We start from the raw sequence: 24,328 nt of genomic DNA, 5'->3' as shown, positions 1-24,328 counted from the left end.
TTGGCCCACATGGCGGATTATGCCTTATGTATCCTCAAAAGGGACCCACGCATTATTAATATGATGACCGATGACGATTACTGGTTGGCCTGCCTCCTTGATCCTCGCTATAAAGGCAAATTGCAAAATATCATGCCACATGAGAACCTCGAACAAATATTAGCAATCAAACAAGCAACTCTCGTAGACCGTTTGATTCAGGCATTCCCAGCACACAGCGCCGGTGATGGTTCTCACACGAGCTGCAGGGGGCAACAGGGCAGAAGTGTTAAAGTTGCACAAATCAGAAGTGGCGTTGGACAGAGGGGTTTTCTGACCAGGTTGTGGAGTGATTTCGCAATGACCGCAGACAGGACAGGTACTGCAGCATCAATTCAAAGTGACAGGAGACAACATTTGTCCAGTATGGTTACTAACTATTTTTTATCCCTTATCGATGTTCTCCCTCAACCGTCATTCCCATTTGATTACTGGGCATCCAAAATAGACACCTGGCCTGAATTGGCAGAATATGCATTGCAAGAGCTTGCTTGCTCAGCAGCTAGTGTGCTATCAGAAAGAGTATTCAGTGCTGCTGGTTCAATATTTACCGAAAAAAGGACTCGTCTGGCTACCCAAAATGTTGATGATCTAACCTTCATTAAAATGAACCACTCACGGATTTCGAATTATTTTGCCCCACCTTTCCCGGGTGACACCTAGCTTTCCTATAAAAAGGTCTTGCTTGTGGACTGGTCTTACTGACAGTTCCAATCTCTTAATTTGCAGCAGCTGTTTGTCCAGCATACGACATGTTTGCACCTCCCTAAATGGGCTAACTCACCCCACGGGGCCGTGGTCTCACCACTTGGTGCAAGCACCCGTTTGTCTGAAGAGGTGGGTGTGCCCGTTTTTTGTCGACGGCACTGCCACTTGGTCCCTCATAGTACAATAAAGTGTCTCTGGCGGTGGTGGCGTGCAACCAACGTCAGACACACCGTTGTAACATGAGGGGCCCTGGGCCTGTACCGCCGGCCACAAGAGAGTTTCCCCCCCAAGCTCAAACACTGTTCTACCACTTGCAAAATTATCTCTCACAGCTCCACCAATGTTTAGTCTATGCGCTGACATCCTTCAATGCCTGGCACTGACAATACCAATTTGTTGACATGTATGATGCTAGTTAAAATAGTCAGGGTCAGTGTCCTATATTGACACCAGTAAATAGTTAGCGCCAAATTACTATGTCTGAAACTCAGCAGAGGAGCCCACCCCTGTACCTAAGTATGCCACCCTTTTGTTTTTCGGTTTTTGTTGTTTTGTGAGACATTAACATCTATTTATTTTTTGGGAGTACTAACTGTGTCAGACACTCCTTCCAATCGTCCTCCGCTGACCACACCAATGCTGCCTGTGTACCCCTGCAAGATAATTCAAACTGCATTGAGCCTAATTTTTTTTATCTTAGGCCTACTAAGTCTGTCTGCGGTCCCTCCTTCCAATTGTCCTCCGCTGACCACACCAATGCTGCCTGTGTACCCCTGCAAGATAATTCAAACTGCTTTGAGCCTATTTTTTAAAATTTTAGGCCTACTAAGTCTGTCTGCGGTCCCTCCTTCCATTTGTCCTCCGCTGAGCACACCAATGCCGACCGTGTACCCATGTAACTTTTTTTCATCCTGCAATGAGCCTACTTTGTGGTGTAAGGCCTACTAGCAGTGTCTGTCTGCGCCACTTAATACAGCTGTAATCCTCTAAAAAAAGGCTGATTTTCAGCTTGTCAGAATTATAAAACTGCATTGGGGCCACAAGTTTCGTTGTGGTCTACAAACTGAGTCTTCCGCTCCAAGGTGTTCTCTCTGTTGCCTCTCCGTCGCTTCTATCTTGAAGCTCTTGTTAAGTAGTTGTTGAAACAACACTGCATTAGGCCTACAAGTTGGATCTGGGTTGTAGAGACGGTGTCTGCCGCTCCAAGGTGTTCTCCTGGTTGCCTTTCCTGAGCTTCAATCTTCAGGCTCTTGTTAAATAGTTTTTTAATCAAACAACTGCAGTGGGGCTACTAGTTTGGTTGGGGCCTACTAACAGTGTCTGCCGCTCCAAGGTGTTCTCCTGGTTGCCTTTCCTGAGCTTCGATCTTCAGGCTCTTGTTAAATAGTTTTTTAATCGAACAACTGCAGTGGGGCTACTAGTTTGGTTGGGGCCTACTAACAGTGTCTGCCGCTCCAAGGTGTTCTCCTGGTTGCCTTTCCTGAGCTTCAATCTTCAGGCTCTTGTTAAATAGTTTTTTAATCAAACAACTGCAGTGGGGCTACTAGATTGGTTGGGGCCTACTAACAGTGTCTGCCGCTCCAAGGTGTTCTCTTGGTTGCCTTTCCTGAGCTTCAATCTTCAGGCTCTTGTTAAATAGTTTTTTAATCGAACAACTGCAGTGGGGCTACTAGTTTGGTTGGGGCGTACTAACGGTGTATGCCGCTCCGTGCTGTTCTCCAGGTTTCCTGTCCTGAAATTCCATTTTCAGACTCTCGTTAAGTAGTTGTTGAAACAACACTGCATTAGGCCTACAAGTTGGGTCTGGGTTGTAGAGACGGTGTCTGCCGCTCCAAGGTGTTCTCCAGGTTGCCTCTCCCTAGCTTCTATCTTGAAGCTCTCGTTAAGTAGTTGTTGAAACAACACTGCATTAGGCCTACAAGTTGGGTCTGGGTTGTAGAGACGGTGTCTGCCGCTCCAAGGTGTTCTCCAGGTTGCCTCTCCCTAGCTTCTATCTTGAAGCTCTCGTTAAGTAGTTCCAAGACAAAAAGAAAAAAAAGGGGTCGAGCTGCACAGCCTTATCTTTCAGCAGATCAGTGGCGATGATTCACAGCAATCAGCCTTCAGTGCAGGGGGTGCTCGCATGGAAGACAACTGTGTACATATGACTAAGAGCAGAAAAATGCGGCAGCACTCACCCTGTAGTGGTCCAATGCTTTTATTCAAGACATGAGGATTTACAGCTTCATGGTCCGAGGGAGTGCAGGTGAACGGGAGGTGAGCAGGGAATGACGATGGCCGTTTCACGCTGATCAAGCGCTTCAACAGGTCTGATAGGGGAGGAAGTGACGCCGGCTAAAAAAGGTGAGTGAGAGCAAATAGCCCCCACCCCTCCGCACGTCCACAACTCCGCTACCAAGAGGTACAGGTGCTTGACAAACAACACATTAATTAGATTAAAAACAACAATCCCTGAGTAACAAGCTTTGACAAAAATCCATAGTTAATGGAAAAACCAGAGAAAAGAAAGGGGAAACACATCTCCAGGACGATCGCGCAATCTAGCCTCCCATAATTAATTTCCATACACAGAAACAGTATAAATATATAGAAAATATAAAACATGAAAAACCTGGTATGCAGACCTATTACGTCTCCTGCGGTTCAGGGGAATGTGACCGGCCAATCCATAGAAGGACATGCAATAGAGAAGTAACGAGGAACGGAGAAATAGAAATACGGATAGAGGGGAAATATGAATTCTATGGTTGGATTATCAAACATATAGGCTATAAAAAGACGGACATGTCAATCCTGTCATTGAAGCCGGCAGGACCATTGGCTTTCGTACGCATAATCCACCGTGCTTCCGCCCTTAATAAAAGTTTATGTAAATCCCCCCCTCCCGGTGGTAGTGTTACCCGCTCTATCCCGGAAAAAGTAAGGAGTTCTGATTTACCCTCATGCATCTCCCTCATATGGTTAATAAGCCTAGGAACACCCTTCCCTGTCTGTATGGAACGAACATGTTCCCTAAACCGTACATATAGGTGACGTATCGTTTTCCCTATATAATACCTTCTACAGGGACAAAAAATGACATACACTACATAGTCCGTTTTGCAAGAGATGAACTGTTATACGGTGTGCCTAATGGGACCTATATTCATGCTATGTCCTAAGATGTGACGTGCACAAAAATGGCAATGCCCACAACGGTAATTCCCTTTAAGGGTTGACTGCTCCAACCAATTGCCCTGAGTACCTGACAGCCGGTTATGGACTAGAATGTCCCTGACCCGTGTACTTCTCCTATTTGAAATCAAAGGGCCCCCTGAAGCTCTTCCCAAGAGGTCCTTGTCCCTTTCCAATACATGCCAATGGCGTCTTATCGAGGCCCTGATCTCCCGATCTAATGGGCCATACTTAAAGCAAAAAGTAAAACGAGGTTCAACCAAGCCCTGCCTGCTACTATTCTGCCCCTCTGTATTGGAGATTACCCTATTCATAGCTGCATCTAAAATAGCTTTTGGGTAACCCCTCTCACCTAGACGATGACAAAGTTCTCCTGATTGCTGTTTGAACCCTCTCTGCGTGTTATTCACCCTCCGAATCCGGAGTAGTTGACTATAAGGGAGGGAACTTTTGACATGCGCGGGATGATAACTATTAAAATGTAGAACCGCATTGGTGGCAGTGGGCTTCCGATAGACGGATGTACAGATATTACCCTCCTGGATGGTGACCAACACATCAAGAAATTCTAAATGACTTCCCCCAAAAACAGAAGTGAAAGACATCCCCATCTGGTTGGTGGTATTCAAGTAATTAACGAAACGTGTGAAGTCCTCCTCTGTGCCGTCCCACACCAGGAACACGTCGTCGACATATCTCAAAAAGAGTTTAATGTGTTTGAGGAAAGCATTACAAAAAGAATACACATAATCCTCCTCAAACACAGCCAAAAAAAGGTTGGCAAAAGTGCATGCGACCGGAGTCCCCATGGCAGTCCCGGTGGTCTGATGATATCATGTATCCAAAAAAGTGAAGGCGTTATGGGTAAGTACAAAACTAAGCCCATCGCACACAAAATCAACGAAGGCTCGACTGCGATCAGTAGTGCAAAGTACACGTCTGATGCAGTCGACCCCAAGTGATTGAGGGATACTGGTATAAAGATTGACCACATCGATGGACGCCAGGGAGAACCCCGGCCGCCATGCAAAATCCCGAATGTGGTTCAAAAAAGACTTAGTGTCCCGGGTGTGGGACGGGACGGAGACCAGCAGAGGCTTCAACAACCACTCTAAATACTGAGAGAGGGGTTCAGTCAAAGATCCCACCCCCGAGACAATAGGTCTGCCAGGGGGCTGGGTGATCGATTTGTGTACCTTCGGGAGATAATACCAATAAGGCTTGGTGGGGAAATGTGGAAATAGTTTTTCCGCTTTCCTCTGGGTGATCACTCCTTTCTCCACGGAAGCCCTCAAAAAAGAATGCAATTCTATCTTAAATTATCTATCTTGTTAAGTAGTTGTTGAAACAACACTGCATTTGGCCTACAAGTTGGGTCTGGGTTGTGGGGACGGTGTCTGCCGCTCCAAGGTTTTCTCCAGGTTGCCTCTCCCTAGCTTCTATCTTCAAGCTCTTGTTAAGTAGTTGTTGAAACAACACTGCATTTGGCCTACAAGTTGGGTCTGGGTTGTAGGGACGGTGTTTTCCGCTCCAAGGTTTTCTCCAGGTTGCCTTTCCCTAGCTTCTATCTTCAGGCTCTCGCTAAATTGTTTTTAATATAACACTGCATTTGGCCTACTTGTTTTGTTGGCCCTACTAACGGTGTCTGCCGCTCCTTGATGTTCTCCTCTACTGAACAAACCAGTGCCGCCTGTTTACTTCTGTTACCAATTTTGAACTGCATTTAGCCTACTTACTGATTTGGGCCTACTCACTGTGTCAGCCTCTCATTACAGTTGTACTCCACTGAACAAAGCAATGCCCCCTGGTTAGTCCTGTTACCAATTTTGAACTGCATTTAGCCCACTTTATTCTTTGGGCCTTGCAAAGTTGAAATACTTACCTCTCCCTGCTCCTTTGCCGTGATGTGGTCCACATTTCCTGGGCCCACTAAAAACTTCAACCAGCCCTACCCCCCACAACTTTAGCCAAATGACCCCCAATTTCCAATGCCTTACTATTATTATAAGGTAAATTAAGATTGACAAGCTTCAGTAACAAGAATGGATGTTTTTGCCATTAAAATGGGCACTGTAGGTGTTTTCCTGGCCTCCACTCACTGCCGACTATGCTCCCCCATTGACTTGCATTGGGTTTCGTGTTTCGGTTGATCCCCGACTTTTCGCGATAATCGGCCGATTCCACTCGACTCGACTTTTGAGATAGTCGGGTTTCGCTAAACCCGACTCGACCCTAAAAAAACTAAAAGTCGCTCAACCCTAATGTACACTACATTATTTCTTATATTTAGTGACTCTATAGCGACAGGGTCTGTTCCGCAGGATTGGCGCATAGCAAATGTGGTGCCAATATTCAAAAAGGGCTCTAAAAGTGAACCTGGAAATTATAGGCCAGTAAGTCTAACCTCTATTGTTGGTAAAATATTTGAAGGGTTTCTGAGGGATGTTATTCTGGATTATCTCAATGAGAATACCTGTTTAACTCCATATCAGCATGGGTTTATGAGAAATCGCTCCTGTCAAACCAATCTAATCAGTTTTTATGAAGAGGTAAGCTATAGGCTGGACCACGGTGAGTCATTGGACGTGGTATATCTCGATTTTTCCAAAGCGTTTGATACCATGCCGCACAAGAGGTTGGTACACAAAATGAGAATGCTTGGTCTGGGGGAAAATGTGTGTAAATGGGTTAGTAACTGGCTTAGTGATAGAAAGCAGAGGGTGGTTATAAATGGTATAGTCTCTAACTGGGTCGCTGTGACCAGTGGGGTACCGCAGGGGTCGGTATTGGGACCTGTTCTCTTCAACATATTCATTAATGATCTGGTAGAATGTTTACACAGTAAAATATCGATATTTGCAGATGATACAAAACTATGTAAAGCAGTTAATACAAGAGAAGATAGTATTCTGCTACAGATGGATCTGGATAAGTTGGAAACTTGGGCTGAAAGGTGGCAGATGAGGTTTAACAATGATAAATGTAAGGTTATACACATGGGAAGAAGGAATCAATGTCACCATTACACACTGAATGGGAAACCACTGGGTAAATCTGACAGGGAGAAGGACTTGGGGATCCTAGTTAATGATAAACTTACCTGGAGCAGCCAGTGCCAGGCAGCAGCTGCCAAGGCAAACAGGATCATGGGTGCATTAAAAGAGGTCTGGATACACATGATGAGAGCATTATACTGCCTCTGTACAAATCCCTAGTTAGACCGCACATGGAGTACTGTGTCCAGTTTTGGGCACCGGTGCTCAGGAAGGATATAATGGAACTAGAGAGAGTACAAAGGAGGGCAACAAAATTAATAAAGGGGATGGGAGAACTACAATACCCAGATAGATTAGCGAAATTAGGATTATTTAGTCTAGAAAAAAGACGACTGAGGGGCGATCTAATAACCATGTATAAGTATATAAGGGGACAATACAAATATCTCGCTGAGGATCTGTTTATACCAAGGAAGGTGACGGGCACAAGGGGGCATTCTTTGCGTCTGGAGGAGAGAAGGTTTTTCCACCAACATAGAAGAGGATTCTTTACTGTTAGGGCAGTGAGAATCTGGAATTGCTTGCCTGAGGAGGTGGTGATGGCGAACTCAGTCGGGGGGTTCAAGAGAGGCCTGGATGTCTTCCTGGAGCAGAACAATATTGTATCATACAATTAGGTTCTGTAGAAGGACGTAGATCTGGGGATTTATTATGATGGAATATAGGCTGAACTGGACGGACAAATGTCTTTTTTCGGCCTTACTAACTATGTTACTATGTTACTATGTATGTTACTACTCCGCTTTCCACCTTATGCTAGGGTGCTTGGGCATTTATGCATTTTTATAATTTTTCCAATAAAAGCTTTAATTCACTTCATTCTGGATCTCCTTGTTTCAGCTACCTTTAAGGGTTAACCGCCTTTGCTTATTATGTATTCAGAAGTGCCATCTTTAACATCTGGACGTTGGTAATTAGATCACTTTTTTAACCTATGCAACTATGTATGACAGCTGATTTGATCAACTGTCATGTGCTCCTAATAGCCGAGGGTGGAATCGCAATCCACCTACTGCTGTTAACATGTTAAATTATGTTGTCAATCTCTGACAGTGGCATTTAACATACATGCACCTGAAAAAACATCACTAACCAATCCCATCAGTGCCCCTGTCACTTTATCGTGGGAAGCTGAACATGGTAAAAAAAAACTCAAAAAACAATTGTGGAATTGCACTTGTTTTGCATTGTCACAACACTTGGATTTTTGTTCACATTTTCAGGTACACTATATGGTAAAACCAATTGTGTTGTTCAAAAGTACTGCTAGTCTCACAAAAAATCAAGCTTTCACATGGCCATATTGAAGTAAAAATAAAATAGTTATGGCTTCTTGAATAAGGGGAGAAAAATGAAAAAGCAAAAAGGGAAAATCCCAAGGTGGTAAAGGGGTAAATTTGTGACGAATAAATTTGCCATGATTTGCAATAGTGGAAAATGATTTATTTGTCCAAAAAAAACCATTTTACCCAGGTCTGCTGGATTGTATTGAATATGCATTAAGCTCTGTAATGCAAACACAGCCTTATTAATGTTCAACTGACCTCAACCTACCTTCATAGATGAAAACAGATGGCAAACAGTGGTAACCAGCAGCCAATTTAGATATACGCTGCAGATTAAAGCTTTATAGTCTACTTGAATTCTATAAATAGACGGGTCCAAAAAGTATGTTTTTTTTTAGCTGCACTACTGCTACAGGTGATGCAAATAGAAAAAAATGTGATATTTTTGCATGAGTCACGCAAAAGATTATTCCTCTTGAAGGAGTGTCAAGATTTTTTTTCTAAATGAAGTAACAATAGCTTTTTCACAAGGTATCCTAAATTGTTTCATTATTCTAAAAAAAGAGTGAAGTATTATCCCTTTTTTTGGGATATGCAACAGCTTTTTATCAAGCTCAACAAAAAATGTTACTTTTTTTAGAGATCAGAAGCAGGCTAGCTGTTTTTATAATGAAGAAGCAATGGCTTGTCACCAAGACTTCCCAAAAAGTAGCCCTATTTTGGGAGCTGCTTTATATTTGTCTTCCATAAAAAGAGTAGGCTTAACAATAGCAGTAGAACATATCACTATAAATCTCACCAGAGTAGACAGTAGGCATAGTAGTGGGCAACCAGGAGATGTAGGCAGCCAGTAGCAGTAGGCAGCCAGGAGATGTCTGGCCGGCATGGCTGGGCATTGCCAAAAGTCGCACAGTAGAAAATTTTGATGGATTAGGCAATGATATGTTTGGCAACATAAGATCAGAAGTAGCCCTGGCAGCAGCAGTGTGGTCTAACACTATGAAACACAGTGTGCAGCCAGGAGATGTATGGCTAGCATGGCTCTGCAATGGCATCAGCAGATTATTCGGGGTAGAACCTTAGGACCAGGCAAACATGGAGATATCTGGAAGTGTAGGACCAGCAATAACAATTATTGTCAAAGCAGTACTACAGTAGAAATGACATGATGGAAACAGATGCCCAGCTGAGTGTAGGCCGCCAGCACTTGCAACAGCAGAAAGTTGTAGAAGACAGAAAGAAAACTGTTAAGCATGCAGATGGAATTGCTGATTCAATCAATGACATGAACGGTAGGTAAGTCAGCACTGATCTATGGCTGATTAGTTTTCACAAATGTAGACTTTTTTCTGGTCAGCTTGGGTGTGACAAAGCCAGCAGCTGTTATGAATCCTTTCTCTGATAATTCAAGTCTGAATGTGACAGTACACCAATAGCAAACTGTGTCAGTATTTTTCCACTAGTCCAACTTTGCTGAGCCAGAACACCATGGGATTAGTTCACAACGTATATGCTAGAAAAAGGAAACAGCGTTGGTATGACTAAATTATTATTACTATTATTATTTATTATAGCGCCTTTTATTCCATGGCGCTTTACATGTGGGGAGGGGTATACATAATAAAAACAGGTACAATAATCTTTAACAATACAAGTCACAACTGGTACAGGAGGAGAGAACACCCTGCCCGCGAGGGCTCACAATTTACAAGGTATGGGTGAGGATACGGTAGGTGAGGATAGAGCTGGTCTTGCAGTGGTTTGGTCGATCGGTGGTTAGTGCAGGTTGTAGGCTTGTCGGAAGAGGTGGGTCTTCAGGTTCTTTTTGAAGGTTTCGATGGTAGGTGAGAGTCTGATATGTTGTGGTAGAGAGTTCCAGAGTAGGGGTGATGCGCGAGAGAAATCTTGTATGCGATTGTGGGAAGAGGAGATAAGAGGGGAGGAGAGGAGGAGATCTTGTGAGGATCGGAGGTTGCATGCAGGAATGTACCGGGAGACGAGGTCACAGATGTATGGAGGAGACAGGTTGTGGATGGCTTTGTATGTCATGGTTAGGCTTTTGTACTGGAGTCTCTGGGTAATGGGGAGCCAGTGAAGGGATTGACAGAGGGGAGAGGCCATGGAATAGCAGGGGGACAGGTGGATTAGTTGTGCAGCAGAGTTTAAAATAGATTGGAGGGGTGCGAGAGTGTTAGAGGGGAGGCCACAGAGCAGGAGGTTACAGTAGACGAGGCCGGAGATGATGAGGGCATGGACTAGGGTTTTTGCAGATTCTTTGTTTAGGAATGCATGGATCCATGAAATATTTTTGAGTTGAAGGTGGCAGGAAGTGGAATGGGCTTGGATATGCAGTTTGAAATTAATAGAATTGCAAATAACTAACATAACTATAGAATAGTTGGAGGATATTTTTTAACTTATTATTTTATGAATATGAGCAACAGGAATTATTCCTTTAAAAGATAAAATTATTATAAAGAATATTCAAGGTAAACCAAGATCAAAACCATTTTCCTAATGAAATTTCACCCATCTTTTATCCCCCATGATTTTCATTTAAGATAGATAATATACCCTTATTTAAATCTAATTAGTTTTTCTCCCATACTTATTGTTAGCTTTCTGATACCTAGCAACCTTGTTTTCTGTATATGCCCACATGCTAATATTCGGTAGCTGTCAACTTGTTTGCAGATTATCTCTCTTTTCTTTGTTCTCAGTATGTTTGTAATTGCAAGGCTATGTCAAGATGTGAACAGAAGACATATCTAGTAGGTTCAATTGAGCTTAGAATTTATTGCCAATTTTTAATAAATTAATAAATTTTTAATAAATTGAATTATTTTTATTTTAAGAAAACCAATAAGTTGAGCTTAAATGGTAACATATTGAATAAACATGTTATTTGTTTTCTATTTATAAATTATAAAAAATTGAGCTTGCTCTCAAATTTTTGTACTTCATTTCTCTATTTCTGACAAAAGACAACAAGGCCTCAAAAGATGGGACTCATATCCATCAAAAAATTATACGTTAAAAATTTACAAAAAAAAGGCCCAAATGGGAAATCACTTTAAGGGCAGTCCCACACGTCCAGATAATTCCGGTACCGGAATTCCGGTACCATAGGGATGGAGCCGCATATTCATTACTGTAAATGAGCAAATGACAGAATGGAGGCGCAGGATGGGAGCAGCACATGACAGAACGGGGGTGCAGGATGGAGCAGCACATGTCAGAATGGGGGCGCAGGATGGGTGCAGCACATGACAGGATGGGGGCGCAGGATGGAGCAGCACATGACAGGATGGGGACGCAGGATGGAGCTGCACATACCAGGATGGAGACCATATACCAATATAAATGCTCGCCACCTGGGCGTAAAACGGGTTCAATAGCTAGTATACTTATAAAGAGAAATATCAGAGAAAATTTTGCAGTGAGCTCTTAATTTTTGCCAGAGCGGTATATATACACATAAAGCTTTAGATAGCACCCTTGATGAAGCTACCACATAGTAGTGATATACGTGGGGATTTCCGGCTCCAGGCGTTATCTGTTCACTGGCATTATCAGGTATCATATGACTCCTGAGGAACCAGAGGGAAGCCAGCAAAACACTGCCACCAAAGGAAGAGAAAAGTGTGAAGAGAGATGTGAAAACCCAAGGTGAGAAACTAACACATTCATATAGGATAGGGAGGGAAAGTTAAGGAGAAGCAAAAAAAAAGATCACCTTCCAGAAGCCTAAAGGCCCCTTCACATTTAGCGACGCTGCAGCGATACCGACAACGATTCGGATCGCTGCAGCGTCGCTGTTTGGTCGCTGGAGAGCTGTCACACAGACCGCTCTCCAGCGACCAACGATGCCGGTAACCAGGGTAAACATCGGGTAACTAAGCGCAGGGCCGCGCTTAGTAACCCGATGTTTACCCTGGTTACCATGCTAAAAGTAAAAAAAAACAAACACTACATACTTACCTACAGCCGTCCGTCCTCCAGCGCTGCGCTCTGCTTCTCTGCTCTCCTCCTGTACTGTCTGGGAGCCGGAAAGCAGAGCGGTGACGTCACCGCTCTGCTTTCCGGCTCACAGACAGTACAGGAGGAGAGCAGAGCGCAGCGCTGGAGGACGGACGGCTGTAGGTAAGTATGTAGTGTTTGTTTTTTTTTACTTTTAGCATGGTAACCAGGGTAAACATCGGGTTACTAAGCGCGGCCCTGCGCTTAGTTACCCGATGTTTACCCTGGTTACCAGTGAAGACATCGCTGGATCGGTGTCACACACGCCGATCCAGCGATGTCCGCGGGAGATCCAGCGACGAAATAAAGTTCTGGACTTTATTCAGTGACCAACGATCTCCCAGCAGGGGCCTGATCGTTGGTCGCTGTCACACAGAACGATTTCATTTACGATATCGTTGCTACGTCACAAATAGCAACGATATCGTTAACAATATCGTTATGTGTGAAGGTACCTTTAGGGTATGTGCACACATATCTGTGAGGGCTGCGGATTTTTCCACAGCGGATTTGATAAATCCACAGTGCAAAACCGCTGCGGTTTTTCCTGCAGATTTATCGCGGTTTCTATTGCAGATTCCGCAATTTTTCTATTGGAGCAGGTGTAAAACCGCAGCGGAATCCGCACACAGAATTGACATACTGCGGAATGTAAACTGCTGCGTTTCCGCACGGTTTTTTCTGCAGCATGTGCACTGCGGATTTCGTTTCCCATAGGTTTACATTATACTGTAAACGCATGGGAAACCGCTGCAGACCTGCAGCTGCAGATCCGCTGCGGATCCGCAGCAAAATCCGCAGCATGTGCACATACCCTAAAAGAGGTAAAATGAGAAGCTGCTGGAAGGGAAAGCAGACTCACTGCAAGAATATAGTCAAATAAATATGGCAGCACACTGCGGCGCTAAAACATGCAAACATGAAACATGAAAATTGAACTGCATTACTGCACTAGAAATATGAAAAAATGAGAGCGCTTAGCGCATAAATTGGCCAATTCATGTGTACCTGGTAGCCACATTAAGGTATCTCTCGTATACCAGGTCCTAAACTTTCCTTTCCTTGCTGACAATAAATGTCTTCATCTGAATGGGAACCTGAGAATCCTCTTCTTAGACTAAATTTCTCTCTCTCTGTGGAGGGGTAATGGACCTGCTGTGATTAAACCATCTGTGGCTAAGAGGTGGAGGAGTGCTCAGTCAGAAGGCTAATGCATACAAATGTAAAAAAACTGACCGTCACTTCCAAACATAGACTAAGTGTGAACAGGTGCTGAACCTAGAGTCACCAACTCGTATACAGTCAAATAAATAAGGCAGCAAACTGAGGTGCTAAAACATGCAAACATGTTTTGCTCAAAACCACATTCAAGCAGTTTATTAACCCTTCAGGTGTTTCACAGGAATTTTTGGAATGTTTAAAAAATATACATATATGCTAGCCACCTTAGGGAGAGACGCAAGTTGGGCTAAATGTAGCGGGACGAAAGAGACCGAAAAGCCCTCTACTTAAAGGAAATACATAGTGGATGCTTTCCTGAAACGGAAAGTACTTGCAAGCAGCATAATACAAAGAATAGCAGGTTTACCCAGAATCCTTTGCAGTAGGCGGAGCTATGCAAATCATCTCTTTCCACCCCAGTCCAATCCACAGTACTTTCCGTTTCAGGAAAGCATCCACTATGTATTTCCTTTAAGTAGAGGGCTTTTCGGTCTCTTTCGTCCCGCTACATTTAGCCCAACTTGGGTCTCTCCCTAAGGTGGCTAGCATATATGTATCGCTTGCTCACCGAGCCCCACTCCATACAGCCAACCAATTCCAGCCCTGTGCTGATGAGGGCCTGAAGCCCGAAACACGTGTCTACAGGTAGGAATTGGTTGGCTGTGTAAATTTAGAAACTAATGCTCAGCATTGCACGCTTGGCGGTTCCAAGCGCTGTGGATTAGACTGCGGTGGAAAGAGATAATTTGCATTGCTCCGCCTACTGCAAATGATTCTGGGTAAACCTGCTATTCTTTGTATTATGCTGCTTGCAAGTACTTTCCGTTTCAGGAAAGCATCCACTATTTAAAAAATATAAACATTTATCTTTTTTCACAAAAAAATTACTTCAGATCCAATTTGTTTTATTTTACCAAGGGTAACAGGAGAAATTAGACCACAAATATTGTTGTACAATTTGTCCTGAGTATGCTGATACCCGATATGTGGGGGTAAACCACTGTTTGGACGCATGGCAGAGCCCGGAACGGAAGGAGCGCTGTTTGACTTTTCATTGCAAAATTGACTGGAATTGAGATAGGATGCCATGTCGCATTTGGAGAGCCCCTGATGTGCCTAAACAGTTGAAACCCCCCACAAGTCACACCATTTTGGAAAGTAGACCCCCTAAGGAACTTATCTAGATCTGTTGTGAGAACTTTGAACCTCCAAGTGTTTCACTACAGATAATAACGCATAGCCGTGAAAATAAAAAATCTTTTTTTTCCCTCAAAAATAATATTTTAGCCCCCAGTTTTGTATTTTAACAAGGTTAACAGGAGAAATCGGACCCAAAAGTTGTCCAATTTGTCCTGAGTATGCTGATACCCCATATGTGGCTGTGCTAGCTCAAAAGGGTGCTTCTACTCAATACTGAACAAAGGGTTTGAATACTTATGACCACCAAGTGATATTTCAAATTTTTATTTTTTAATAAATTTGCAAAAATTTCTACATTTCTGTTTTTTCAATCAAAATGGGGTGCAGAGTGTACAATAATGAAAAAAATACCTTTTTTTAATTTATCATTTTGATAACCAGCTTTGCTAAAGCAGACAGCTGGTGGTTGGTAATTTCAAGCTTGTAGGGGGCCATGGATATTGGCCAAAAATTAGATGCTACTGTGCAGGCGCTACTATCATTTTGATGGAGTCAATTTTTTACTCTCTAGCAAAACGGCGCTGACAGCGTTTGTGCAATAGAATCTATCATGTTCCATATGATGCTACTCCGCAGGCTCAGCCAGCACCATCTTGATGGAGCCAATTTTTTTTCTCTATCAAAATGGCGCAAGCGACGATGCTTGCTCAGTAGCGCCTATTGCTTTCTGAATGATGCTACTCTGCAGGCACGGCTGCCAACACCATTTTGATTAAGAAATTTTGCCGGCACATGAATGATTAATGACGTTTTTTTTCAAACAATAAGATATACAGAATGACGGATTAGTGACCTGTCCAAAGCCATAGGGATGAATATCTAAGCTGAGCACCACATGAAGACCCCTCCCCACAGGTCATCCCTGACATCAGAGAATCTCATTAACTGAAAACTGCAAATACAGATTAAACCACAACCACAAGATGGATTTCATCAACCAATGTATCAATTTAATCAGTATACAGTAACAGCGCCAACCTGACACTGTCTGTAGTTTACTGAGCACAATCTTGCTGACAGGTTCACTTTAAGCTCAGAATTTAACATACAGTGTTTATTGCACACACAGTGTCAGTGACATAATAATGCATCAAGTTGGCATCAAGTCCAGGAATTTGCATGCATCGAATTTAAAATGCATGGTCGACTACGTTTAGCATGCACCACAGACCTAGGCTGGCAAGTTCTTAAAATTTCAGTTATTTTTTTAGACTTACAAGAAGGGACAGAATGGCCTGCTTAATTTGAAAAAAGTGGGATTATTTGTTTTTTCAACCATATCTTTTCAATCACTGAAAAGAGCAGTCTATGATCGGAGCTTTAGTGCTGGACAGTAAATGACCAAATTTCACTGAAAGCAATAGAATATATCTGACTAGTGCTATCCTAGTACATTCAGGAATATATTGCTCTAGTTATTGTAAGATGTCCATTCGCACAATAGAGCATGACATTTATAGAAGCACTACCACCACCTTTATAGAAACACATTCAAAATACTGTAATTCATATGTTTGTCATTGTAACTGTGTGTTTGAAATCTACTGTACCCTCATGGGGAATTAATGTAGGAATATTAGCATATTCCAATACACATTTTTCTTTCTCAAAAAGAGGTTTAAACCCATAGCAATCATGTTTCACAGCTGCAGATCCCAAGCCTCCAGTAATTTCACTCTATTATTGGTATCTTCTAACTATACACTAATTATCACTATTTTCTTCTGTTATTCCTTTGAGTTTAAATGCTTTATAATGTATTAATTCATTCAAGATGCCTCTTCTGCTTGTGGAGTCAGCCTAGTGATCAAAGCCAAGCAGCACACAAGTAGAGTTATAGAATAAAGGAAGGTATAGAATAAAGGATCCTGAATATGCATTGGTCATTCCAGTTCATGTCAAGTGCTATGCACCATAGGCATCTTATTTTTTTTACTTTGGTTTCTAACATACTTTCACATATACAGTGGGGCAAAAAAGTATTTAGTCAGTCAGCAATAGTGCAAGTTCCACCACTTAAAAAGATGAGAGGCGTCTGTAATTTACATCATAGGTAGACCTCAACTATGGGAGACAAACTGAGAAAAAAAAATCCAGAAAATCACATTGTCTGTTTTTTTATCATTTTTTTTGCATATTATGGTGGAAAATAAGTATTTGGTCAGAAACAAACAATCAAGATTTCTGGCTCTCACAGACCTGTAACTTCTTCTTTAAGAGTCTCCTCTTTCCTCCACTCATTACCTGTAGTAATGGCACCTGTTTAAACTTGTTATCAGTATAAAAAGACACCTGTGCACACTCTCAAACAGTCTGACTCCAAACTCCACTATGGTGAAGACCAAAGAGCTGTCAAAGGACACCAGAAACAAAATTGTAGCCCTGCACCAGGCTGGGAAGACTGAATCTGCAATAGCCAACCAGCTTGGAATGAAGAAATCAACAGTGGGAGCAATAATTAGAAAATGGAAGACATACAAGACCACTGATAATCTCCCTCGATCTGGGGCTCCACGCAAAATCCCACCCCGTGGGGTCAGAATGATCACAAGAACGGTGAGCAAAAATCCCAGAACCACGCGGGGGGACCTAGTGAATGAACTGCAGAGAGCTGGGACCAATGTAACAAGGCCTACCATAAGTAACACACTACGCCACCATGGACTCAGATCCTGCAGTGCCAGACGTGTCCCACTGCTTAAGCCAGTACATGTCCGGGCCCGTCTGAAGTTTGCTAGACAGCATTTGGATGATCCAGAGGAGTTTTGGGAGAATGTCCTATGGTCTGATGAAACCAAACTGGAACTGTTTGGTAGAAACACAACTTGTCGTGTTTGGAGGAAAAAGAATACTGAGTTGCATCCATCAAACACCATACCTTCTGTAAAGCATGGTGGTGGAAACATCATGCTTTGGGGCTGTTTCTCTGCAAAGGGGCCAGGACGACTGATCCGGGTACATGAAAAAATGAATGGGGCCATGTATCGTGAGATTTTGAGTGCAAACCTCCTTCCATCAGCAAGGGCATTGAAGATGAAATGTGGCTGGGTCTTTCAACATGACAATGGTCCAAAGCACACCGCCAGGGCAACGAAGGAGTGGCTTCGTAAGAAGCATTTCAAGGTCCTGGAGTGGCCTAGCCAGTCTCCAGATCTCAACCCTATAGAAAACCTTTGGAGGGAGTTGAAAGTCCGTGTTGCCAAGCGAAAAGCCAAAAACATCACTGCTCTAGAGGAGATCTGCATGGAGGAATGGGCCAACATACCAACAACAGTGTGTGGCAACCTTGTGAAGACTTACAGAAAACGTTTGACCTCTGTCATTGCCAACAAAGGATATATTACAAAGTATTGAGATGAAATTTTGTTTCTGACCAAATACTTATTTTCCACCATAATATGCAAATAAAATGTTAAAAAAACAGACAATGTGATTTTCTGGATTTTTTTTTCTCAGTTTGTCTCCCATAGTTGAGGTCTACCTATGATGTAAATTACAGACGCCTCTCATCTTTTTAAGTGGTGGAACTTGCACTATTGCTGACTGACTAAATACTTTTTTGCCCCACTGTATTTGATTCAGTATGATTTGCAAATATGCAGTAATGGAAGAATAAAACAGTGCAATATATTTATGCAATTTCTTATCAATATCATTATTTTAAATTATTTTCTACCTACAAATTCTCTTTCTCTGGTATTTTGCTTATTTTTCCCTATCAGGCTAATAACTTACAGGCAGGTAGTAGAAAATTAAAAAAAAAAAAAAACTAAAGAAATGAACTGAGATACAAACAGATGTGTATGCAGCATGTAAGTGCAAATCCGCAATGGCCGCTGAACAGAAAAAAACAAAGAAACATAACGAGTAAATACCCTGCAGTAAATTAATAAACAGAAATAGTACACGAAAAGAGTACTTTCAACATAATTTTGAAAAAAAATGCAAAATCCATTCCACCACTTCAAAGTGACCCTAATTGGGACAGTCCTAACTTTAATATTAAAAACCTTACCGTTTGTCAACTGACATGCATGCAGATAAGGCCCGAGAATTAATGGGCCCAACTAGTGGACACACAGCCATGGGAAACCACATCAATACAGCTTTGGTCATGGGCAGCCCGATCTCCAGACCTGAACCCCATTGAAAACCTCTGGAATGTAATCATGAGGATGATGGATAATTAAAAGCCATCAAACAGAGAAGAACTGCTTACATTTTGGTGCCAGAAGCAGTGTGAAAGACTGGTGGAAAGCATGCCAAGTCGCATGAAAGCTGTGATTAAAAATCATGGTTATTCCACAAAATATTGATTTCTGAACTCTTCCTGAGTTAAAACATTAGTATTGTTGTTTGTAAATGATTATGAACTTGTTTGATTTGCATTATTTGTGGTCTGAAAGCGCAGTTTTTTTTATTTTGGCCATTTCTGCTTTTCAGAAAAAAGAAACAAAATGTATTGCTTGGAAATTCAGGGACAAATTGTCAGAAGTTTATAGACTAATAGAACAATTTACATTTTACTCAAAAATATACCTATAAAGAGAAAATTCTGAGAAACTGAAAATTTTGCAGTTTTCACTTAACCCCTTCACGACCTTGCCCATTTCCGTTTTTGCATTCTCGTTTTTCGCTCCCTTCCTTCCCAGAGCCATAACTTTTTTTATTTTTTCGTCAATATGGCCATGTGAGGGCTTGTTTTTTGCAGAACAAATTGTACTTTCCAACAACATCATTGGTTTTAGCATGTTGTGTACTAGAAAACAGGAAAAAAATTACAAGTGCTGTGAAATTGCAAAAAAAAGTGCAATCCCACACTTGTTTTTGCTTGGCTTTCTTGTTAGGTTCACTAAATGCTAAAACTGACCTGCCATTTTGATTCTCCAGGTCATTATGAGTTCATAGACACCAAAAATGTCTAGTTTACGTTTTATCTAAGTGGTAAAAAAAACCCTCCAAACTTTGCTAACAAAAAAGTGCAATTTTCCAATACCTGTAGCATCTCCATTTTTCGTGATCTGGGGTCAGGGGAGGGCTTCTTTTTTGCATGCCGAGCTGGTGTTTTTAATGATGCCATTTTGGTGCAGATATACTGTTTTGATCTCCTGTTATTAAATTTTAATGCAATGTCGCAGCGACCAAAAAATTGTAATTCTGGTGGTTCAAATGTTTTTCTCGCTATGCTGTTTAGCGATCAGGTTAATCCTTTATTTTATAGATAGATCAGGCGATTCTAAACGCGGCGATACCAGATATGTGTAGGTTTGATTTTTTTTATTGTTTTATTTTGAATGGGACAAAAGGGGGTGATTTAAACTTTTATTTTTTTTATATTTTTTAAAACATTTTTTAAAAATGTTTGCCTTGCTTCAATAGCCTTCATGGGAGGCTAGAAGCTGGCACAACTGGATCGGCTCTGCTACATAGCAGCGATCATCAGGTTGCTGTTATGTAGCTGAATTGCAGGCTTGCTATGAGCGCTGACCAAAGGGTGGCGCTCACAGCAGGCCTGCATCAGTAACCATAGAGGTCTCAGGGACCTCTATGGTTACAATCCTGACGCATCGCCGATCATGTGACGGGGGTCAGCGATGTGATCATTTCCGGCCGCGCAGCCGGAAGCGCCGGTTAAATGCCACAGTCAGCATTTGACAGCGGCATTTAACTGGTTAATTGCGATTTCACCCGCCGCTATTGCGGGCACATATCAGCTGTTCAAAACAGCTGATATGTCCCGGCTTTGAGGTGGGCTCGGCGCCGAAGCCCACATCAAAGCAGGGGACTCGACCTCTGAGGTAATAGTATGGCAGGGGTCGGGAAGGGGTTAATTTTTTCCAGAGCTGTAAATGTGTGTGTGTGTATATATATAGATATATATATATATATATATATATATATCTATATATATATACTGTATATACTCGAGTATAAGCCAACCCAAGTATGAGACGACCCCCTAATTTTGCCACAAAAAACTGAGAAAACTTAATGACTCGAGTATAAGCCTAGGGTGGAAAATGCAGCAGCTACTGGTAAATTTCAAAAATAAAAATGGATACCAATAAAAGTAAAATTAATTGAGACATCAGTAGGTTAAGTGTTTTTGATTATCCATATTGAATCAGGAGCGCCATATAATGCTCCAAACAGTTTATGATGGGCTCCATAAGATGCTCCATATTAAAATATGCCCCATATAATGCTGCACAAATGTTGATTATGACCCCATAAGATGCTCCATACAGACACTTGCCCCGTATAATGCTCCACAAATGTGGATTATGGCCCCATAAGATGCTCCATACAGATATTTGCCCCATATAATGCTGCACATGGTCCCATAAGATGCTCCATACATACATTTGCCCCATATAATGCTCCACAAATGTTGATTATGACCCCATAAGATGCTCCATACAGATATTTGCCCCATATAATGCTGCACATGGCCCCATACAGATGCCCCATACAGATATTTGCCCCCATATCATGCTGCACATTGCCACATAAGATGCCCCATACAGATATTTGCCCTCATATAATGCTGCACATGGCCACATAAGATGCCCCATAAAGATATTTGTCCCCATATAATGCTGCACATGGCCACATAAGATGCGGCGTGCTGGGCTCTGTGCGTGTCTGCCGGGGCTCTGTGCGGTGTGCCAGGGCTCTGTGCAGCGTGCGGGGCTCTGTGTGGCATGCTGGGGCTCTGTGTAGCATGCCAGGGCTTTGTGCAGCGTGCCGGGGCTCTGTGTGGCGTGCGGGCTCTGTGGTGTGTGCCGGGGCTCTGTGCAGCATTCGGGGCTCTGTACGGTGTGCGGGGCTCTGTGCGTGTGTGTCTGGGCTCTGTGCAGTGTGCAGGGCTTTGTGCGTGTGTGCCAGGGCTCTGTGCGGTGTGCCAGAGCTCTGTGCAGCATGCGGGGCTCTGTGCAGCATGCCGGGGCTCTGTGCGTGTGCGCCGGGGCTCTGTGTGGTGTGCGGGGCTCTGTACGTGTGTGCCGAGGCTCTGTGTGGCCTGCCGGGGCTCTGTGCAGCATGCGGGGCTCTGTACGGTGTGCCGGGCTCTGTGCGTGTGTGCCGGGGCTCTGTGCAGCGTGCCGGGGCTCTGTGCATGTGTGTCAGGGCTCTGTGCAGTGTGCCGGGGCTCTGGGGGTGTGTGCCGGGGCTCTGTGTGGCGTGCGGAGCTCTGTGTGGCATGCGGGACTCTGTGCAGCGTGCCAGGGCTCTGTGCAGCGTGCCGGGGCTCACGTCATATATTTCTATTGGTATATATGTGTATTCAGATGCTGTTGTGCAAATGGAATAGACAACAAATTACACCTATTACAAGCCTAATTTAAGGCACTTCCATAAATGCACAAATCCATCATGAAGAGACAAGGAAGCTTATGGCAATAAAAAAAGCCATGGCTTTGTGCAGCGTGCGGGGCTCTGTGCGTGTGTGCCGGGCCTCTGTGCAGTGTGCCAGGGCTCTGTGCGGCGTGCAGGGCTATGTGCAGCATGCCGGGGCTCTGTGTGGCGTGCCGGGGCTCTGTGCAGCGTGCGGGGCTCTGTGCGGCGTGCCGGGGCTCTTTGTGGCATGCCGGGGCTCTATGCAGCGTGCGGGGCTCTGTGCGGTGTGCCGGGCTCTGTGCGGTGTGCGGGGCACTGTGCTTTGTGCGGGGTTCTGTGCGGGGCTCTGTGCGTGTGTGCCGGGGCTCTGTGTGGGGCTCTGTGCGTGTGTGCTGGGGCTCTGTGCGGCATGCAGGGGCTCTGTGTGGTGTGTTGGGCTCTGTGATTGTGTGCCGGGGCTCTGTGCGGTGTGCCAGGGCTCTGTGTGGCATGCGGGGCTCTGTGTGGCGTGCCGGAGCTCTGTGTGGCGTGCCGGGGCTCTGTGTGGCGTGCGGGGCTCTGTGCATGTGTGCCGGGGCTCTGTGCGGCATGCCGGGGCTCTGTGCGGTGTGCGGGGCTCTGTGCGGTGTGCCAGGGCTCTGTGCGGCATGCGGGGCTCTGTGCAGCATGCTGGGGCTCTGTGCGGCGTGCCGGGGCTCTGTGCAGCGTGCGGGGCTCTGTGCAGCGTGCCGGGCTCTGTGCGGCGCGCGGGGCACTGTGCTGTGTGCAGGGTTCTGTGCAGGGCTCTGTGCGTGTGTGCCGGGGCTCTGTGCGGGGCTCTGTGCGTGTGTGCTGGGGCTCTGTGCGGCATGCTGGGGCTCTGTGTAGCGTGTGGGGCTCTGTGGATGTGTGCCGGGGCTCTGTGCGGTGTGCCAGGGCTCTGTGCGGCATGCGGGGCTCTGTACAGCATGCTGGGGCTCTGTGCGGCGTGCCGGGGCTCTGTGCGTGTGTTCCGGGGCTCTGTGCTTCATGCGGGGCTCTGTATGGTGTGCCGGTGCTCTGTGCGACGTTCCGGGGCTCTGTGTGGCGTGCGGGGCTCTGTGCGTGTGTGCCGGGGCTTTGTGTGGCGTACCGGGGCTCTGTGCGTGTGCCGGGGCTTTGTGTGGCGTACCGGGGCTCTGTGCGGCGTGCGGGGCTCTGTGCGTGTGTGTCAGATCTCTGTGCAGCGTGCCGGGCTCTGGGCGTGTGTGCCGGGGCTCTGTGCAGCGTGCGGGGCTCTGTGCGGTGTGCCGCGGCTCTGTGCCTGTGTGCAGGCATCGTCCGATGGAACTACAATTCCCATCAGACGATGCCTACTACAGTGACAGTGATTGACACATTAGCCAATGATGGGACAGTAGTAGTCCCATCATCCGGCTAATGTGTTGAATGAAAAAAATAAAAACCATACATGCTACATACATGCTACATACATACATGCTACATACATACTACATACAGTACATTAAACATAGAGTTCATACTCACCATTAGGGTTGAGCGAAACGGGTCGTTCATTTTCAAAAGTCGCCGACTTTTGGCAAAGTCGGGTTTCATGAAACCCGACCCGACCCCTGTGTGGGGTCGGCCATGCGGTACGCGACTTTCGCGCCAAAGTCGCGTTTCAATGACGCGAAAAGCGCCATTTCTCAGCCAATGAAGGTGAACGCAGAGTGTGGGCAGCGTGATGACATAGGTCCTGGTCCCCACCATCTTAGAGAATGGCATTGCAGTGATTGGCTTGCTGTCTGCGGCGTCACAGGGGCTATAAAGAGGCATTCCCGCCGACCGCCATCTTACTGCTGCTGATCTGAGCTTAGGGAGAGGTTGCTGCCGCTTCTTCAGAAGCAGGGATAGCGTTAGGCAGGGTCCATTAACCCCCAAACCGCTTGTGCTGTAGCGATTTCCACTGTCCAACACCACCTTCGGTGTGCAGGGATAGTGGAAGCTACATTTTTTTTTCCTCAGCGCTGTAGCTCATTGGGCTGCCCTAGAAGGCTCCCTGATAGCTGCATTGCTGTGTGTACGCCGCCGTGCAAACCAACTGCTTTTTTCAAAGCACAAATCCTCTTGTTCCTTCCTTTCTGCACAGCTATCTTTTTTGTTTGTCCACACTTTTTATTTAATTTGTGCATCAGTCCACTCATTATTGCTGCCTGCCATACCTGGCTGAGATTATTGCAGGGAGATAGTAATTGTAGGACAGTCCCTTTTTTTTTTTTTTTAATTCTCCCTACAAAAAATAAGTTGTGGGAGATTAAGATTGGC

This window comes from Ranitomeya imitator, chromosome 2 (assembly GCF_032444005.1).
Source record: "Ranitomeya imitator isolate aRanImi1 chromosome 2, aRanImi1.pri, whole genome shotgun sequence".
Taxonomy (NCBI): domain Eukaryota; kingdom Metazoa; phylum Chordata; class Amphibia; order Anura; family Dendrobatidae; genus Ranitomeya; species Ranitomeya imitator.
The sequence above is the reverse complement of the archived record's forward strand: the minus strand, read 5'-3'. Positions refer to the sequence as shown.